Source organism: Microtus pennsylvanicus, chromosome 8, assembly GCF_037038515.1.
Source record: "Microtus pennsylvanicus isolate mMicPen1 chromosome 8, mMicPen1.hap1, whole genome shotgun sequence".
NCBI lineage: Eukaryota > Metazoa > Chordata > Mammalia > Rodentia > Cricetidae > Microtus > Microtus pennsylvanicus.
The window spans coordinates 62,621,124-62,626,769 of record NC_134586.1 but is presented as its reverse complement, the minus strand read 5'-3'; positions in this window follow the sequence as shown (position 1 = coordinate 62,626,769).

The following is a 5,646-nucleotide window of genomic DNA, read 5'->3' as shown; positions in this document are numbered from 1 at the left end:
TCTCTGTGAGGTTCAACATAATTTTTATATGCTGAGGCCTTTGGCTCATTTAAACTTAAGTTTTGTACATGGAGATGGATGTAGATTTATTTTCATTTTTCTACATGTTGGTGTCTAATGAGGCCAGCATTATTAGTTAAAAAATGCTTCATTTTTCCATTTTCCTATCTGCAAGGCAGACTTAAAACTTAAGAGGAGGATAGCTTACAAACTTTTAATTAGATATACAATGGTTAAAGCCCTAGTTATAATATTCTTATGGAAGACCTTGAGCCGCTAGGTAAAATTCTTACAAAAAACAGTTTCCAATAGAGAGCTTAAAGAAAGCTGCCTAACAGGTACTCAAGCAGGTAAAAAATATAAATCAACAGGTAAAGTATACAATAATCAACAGATACAGTATATTAATTATAATTCACCTATGACAAATGTGTATATTAAATGTAAAACTTATTCTACAACAGTTTTATAAAAAATGCTGTTTATGGCTAAACCTTCACAGTTTTGCTAGTTAAGATATTAAACTCTTAATTTAAAGCCTGTCTAATACAAAAGGGCAGGATAAAAGCTGAAAAATGGCTTGACAAAATATTGACTATGATCAATACTTCTTATACTAAACAATAGATTCATTGATAATTTTAAGATTAATTCCTGGACAATTGTCTTTGCTCAATTCAAAGGCAAAAACAATAATCTTTTCCCAGATGATCATTGCTACAATTCACACAACTGTATTTTGCTAATGTTATAGCAAAAAAAATCCCTTAAAGGATTTTATGCTAAATTTTACAAATGGCTTTTCCAATGGAAGAGCTGCATATATGGCTAATAAAAAAGAAATTGTGGAGCGTAACAAGGCTCCTTGAAAGCAACTCATAAAAGTTGCCAACAGATCCTGATGCAAATGGATCTGGTGTGATAACACCAAGCTAACCTTTGCTAAGGCAAGGTGGAAAAGCCCTTGCAATGCATTATGAAAAAACCCGACCTATATATATTTGGGGTCGAGGATATGTTTATGCTTTTTTCACAGAAAGAAAAGAAAAGCTGGATCTAATGCTGTGGAGGCTGCGGACATCCCACAGAGGAGTTCCAGAGGAGACTGGGGAGAGGTCCTTGGTCCGGCCTTTCCTGCCCCCAAGGAGAGGAGTGCCTGATAACACAACCTGCTACCCCACTCTGCAGGGTGTCAATTCTGCCCCTAGAGAGTCCAGGGAGACTCGCCTGAGATAAGTGCTAGGATGTGCTTCAGGTTGCTGAATCCAACTCACCTCACCCAGGAATCCCACCTGTCCTGAATCACTAATGCTGAGCTCCTTCTGCAGTTTGAATTCTGGTTTGCTTTGAAACTAAGATGCAGACTAAACATCAGACAGTTTTAATCTTTGGGACACAAAACTCATTTTAATTAAAATATTAACCTCTCTTCACTTAAGAAGGGGGGAAGATTAGGGTTCCTGTCACTGTTGCTCAGAGACTGGAACTGGTGGTATTTGATAACAACAATGTATATCATTGTACTCTTACTGCAATTGATCTAATGATATTTATAACTGCTTATAGATTTTGGAAAAGGATTGACACACGCTGTAAAATGTTTGGGTTTAATGCATATGTTAAAAATTTTAGATTTAGATCCCTTTTACACTGCCCTAATTGTTGGCAGGCAGCACTCATAATCTTATTGTGGAGTAGGCATTTAGGAAGGAGGATACCTAAGGCCAGATTAAAAGGTGAATACTGGGTTTGGAAAACGCCCTTTCTTCTTGTCTGGAAGATGGAGTTATTGGTGCCCAAAATTATATCATTATATTTTGTTTGAGGAGCTACTCACAGTCTTTTCATTAGTGATAGACACAGGGGCCCAATGACGGGAGTTAGTGTGGATCCTCGCCTGAACAGCACACCATACAGAGGCTGTACTGGCCGGCTCAACAATGGCATGGTGCCAGGCACGAGGAGTGCCCTCCACATGGCCTAAGACAGGGTGACCTGTGATCTGTTTATTTTAAATCTTGCTAGATACCTTTCATTTGAGGAGCTCCAAGGACGGGTGACTTGTGGCAGGAAATCCCCCAACCTAAGACAGGATACTGGGAATCCTAAGACGGGTAAGGGGGATAAAGACCTGGTCCCCACTAGACCTAAGAATCATAAGGCACCCCTCTGTTCCCAGGAGAGGTAAATTGCTTCACCATTCGAGAGGAGGGTCTCTCCTTGTCCCAGTCACTTCTCCTTTAGATCTGACACCTTGGTTGGACTCTGACCTGATGCCCTTCACTTAATAGCTGCCTGTCTTTATAAAAGAAAGGGGGATCTGTCAGGAGCCAATTTCCTCCTAAAATCATTACAGGAACCATCACCCTGGGGAGTCTGCAGAGAACCCCACACCCCTAATTGTGTTAAGAATGGTTCTATTGACAGAGCCTACCCCACACCCAAATTGGTTGTTAATGAGAGCTACCTGTTAGCGGAACCCACCCCGCATTCCAAACTATCTAGAGAACTAGGTGTGTCAACTCCTAGTTGCTGACCGAAGATAACCTCCTGCCTACGTGACCAACGAGGACCATGTGACCAATGTGAACCATGCGGCAAGAGCCCAGAACCCTGTGTCCATCCCCCAACTCTTTACTCTATATAAAGCTATACCCCATCTGTAATAAACGGAGGCTTTGACAAACTTTGCATGGCCTTCTTCCTGTCTCCTAGCCCATATCTTCCAGGTAGTGCCTCTCCGTGACCCTGGAATAACTGACTGCCAGGCGGGCTACTAACCCTAGACTAAGTGGCCCGCCAAGGCAATCGACATTATATCCTTAAGAAAATGGTTTGACCGCAGAGCCAAGAATGAGGCACTTTTACAAATAATGCAATCTTTACGGACTAATAATGAACAGCTAGCTGACAGGATTAATGCCATCGAAAATCAAAGTTACCTGAAAAATTTAATGCTATTGAAAAAGATAACATTAGTTTGGCATCAAAATTCAATCCATGTCAAAGGGTATCAGAAAGAATTCATACTGACAATAAAAATCTGTTAAAAATTATGATAGGTTAGCAGATAGAGTATCTTTCCAGGAAGGCAATCTGCACACTATCCAAATAATGTCCACAGATAAGATGTTATCTTTAAAGGAAAAACTTCAGACCTTGGAATCACATGTGCAGAAGGAGTACCAGAGGATAGGTGCCTCAGTGAAATCACTAGAAATATATACAAGCCAAAAGACAGTAGTAAAAAGATTAGAAATGATTGAAGAAATTATTGGAGCTGATGAGCAGGGAAAGAAGGTACAAGGACAGAATTTAACATCGCCAGTACCTGTCAGAGATGACTTACCAGGATTTTAGCTTCCTACCCTGTAATCTAAAAAGCATCAAGTTCTAAATGCCCAAAAGGATTCAGAGAAGTTAGTTGGTTACCTATAAAAATGAATGATCTGAAAGAAATTAAGCAAGCTTAATTATCTTATGGCTTACATTCTGCATTTGTTAGGGAGATGGTAAAGTCATGGGTTTCTAGCACTAAGGATACCCTATATGACTGGTGTCAATTAGTTTCAGCAGTCCTGGATGATGGGCCACAATTACTGTGAAAATGTTATTTGTGAGAAGAGGTAAAAATTTTAGAACAAGAGGGAAAAGCAAAAGGACTTGAGACTTCCTAAGATCAAATTCTTGGCAAGGGCACTTATGCTGACCCACAGGTTCAAGATCTTTATGATGAACAAATCTAGTCCCCATGCCACAAAGCAGCATTAAATGCTTGGGACAGGATTCAAGAATGGGAAAATAAATTGACTCATATGCCAAGATTAAACAGGTTCAGAGAGAACCCTTTAGTGACTTTTTACAAAGATGAACTAAGGCTGTACAAATAGGAGTAACAGATGCTAGATGAGTACTTCCTGAATCTCAGTAGAACGTCCTCCTGTAGACTGCCTTGGCGGGTTACTCAGTCTAGGGGTGTAACCTGCCTGGCTGATCAGTTATTCCAGGGTCCCCGAGAGGCACTATCTGAAAAGACATGAGCAAGAGAGAGGAAGAAGGCCAGGCAGATTTGTCGAAGCCTTTGTTTATTAGAGTCAGGGTTACAGCTTATATAAGATAAGGAATTTGGGGGGGGGACACAGGGGCCTGGGCTCTTGCCACGTGGTTCACGTTGGTCACATAGGCCAGGAGGTTACAAAAGGTCAGGTCACGATTCCTCGGCCAGGAAGTAACAAGTTGACACACCTTAGTTCTCTAGATAGTTTGGAATGTGAGGCGGGTGGGTTCCGCTAACAGACAGCTCTCTGTTAACAGATAATTGGGTGTGGGATAGGCTCTGCCAGTAGAACAATTCTAATTATTGTTAGGAGTGAGTGGGGTTCTCTGCTAATCCTCAGGGCAATGGTTCCTGTAATAATTTTGGGGGGAAAATGGCTCCTGACATCCTCCCACAGGGAATGCTCAATAGCCCCACCCTGTGCCAATACTTTGTAAGTCAGCCATTGGAAATAATTTCCTAAACAATTTCCTAAATCTATAACTTACCATTACATAGGTGACATTTTGCTATCTGATTCAAATGTCAATACTTTAGAAAGATTGTCTGAAGAAGTAAAGAAAGTTTTGCCAAAATGGGGAATATAAATCACTCCTGAAAAAATATAGAGATTCTGTCAATTACCTAGGTTATAAAAAAATAGGTTTACATAAAATCAGAACACAAATGCACAAATTAGGAGAGACTGATTGCGAATTCCTAATGATTTTCAAAGATTGTTAGGAAATATTTACAGTCTATGACCAGGTGTTGGGATAACGCCTGATCCAATAGCTCATTTAAACAAAACCTTAGATGGTAACAAAGACTTAAATAGTCCCAGGGAATTAACAGCTCAACCTGAAAAGAAATTGATTGTTGTTGAAGAAAAATTACAGGAAACACAAGTGGATATGGTGAATCCAAATCTTAATTGCATTCTAGTCATAATGCCTTCCAGAATTTTCCCTACAAGAATTCTAATGCAAAGTAAAGATATTATCTTAGAATGGATCTTTTTACAATATAAACCTAGTAAAAAATTAAAAACTTATGTGTAAAATGTCTCTGAATTAATCATAAAAGGAAAATTGAGACTTTGTCATCTAGCAGAAATAGACTCAGCAGAGATTATAGTGCCTTTTACTGATGATGAAAAAATATGCAAAGACAATGAACATTGGCAAAGAGCTTGTGCTAAGTTTTTTTGGAGAGATGAATAGCAATTATTCCAAAAGTGACAGAATTAACCTTATAAAGATAACTACTTGGATCCTTCCCCACATTGTACATGACACACCAATAACTGGAGTCCATACATTCTATAATGATGCAAGAAAACCAAGAAAGGCAGGCTACAAATTAGAAGGTGTAAGTAAGGTGGAACAAAGCCCTTATAATTCTGTCCAAAAGGCAGAATAATATGCTATTCTCATGTTACTAAGGGATTTTAAAGAACCTCTATTTATAGTTACTGATTCACAATATACAGAAAGAGTTGTGTTGCATATTGAAACCACAAAATTTATACCAGATGATACAGAATTGACTTCATTACTCATACAGGTTCAAGACAATCAGGAATAGGGTTTGTCCCACACACACAATAC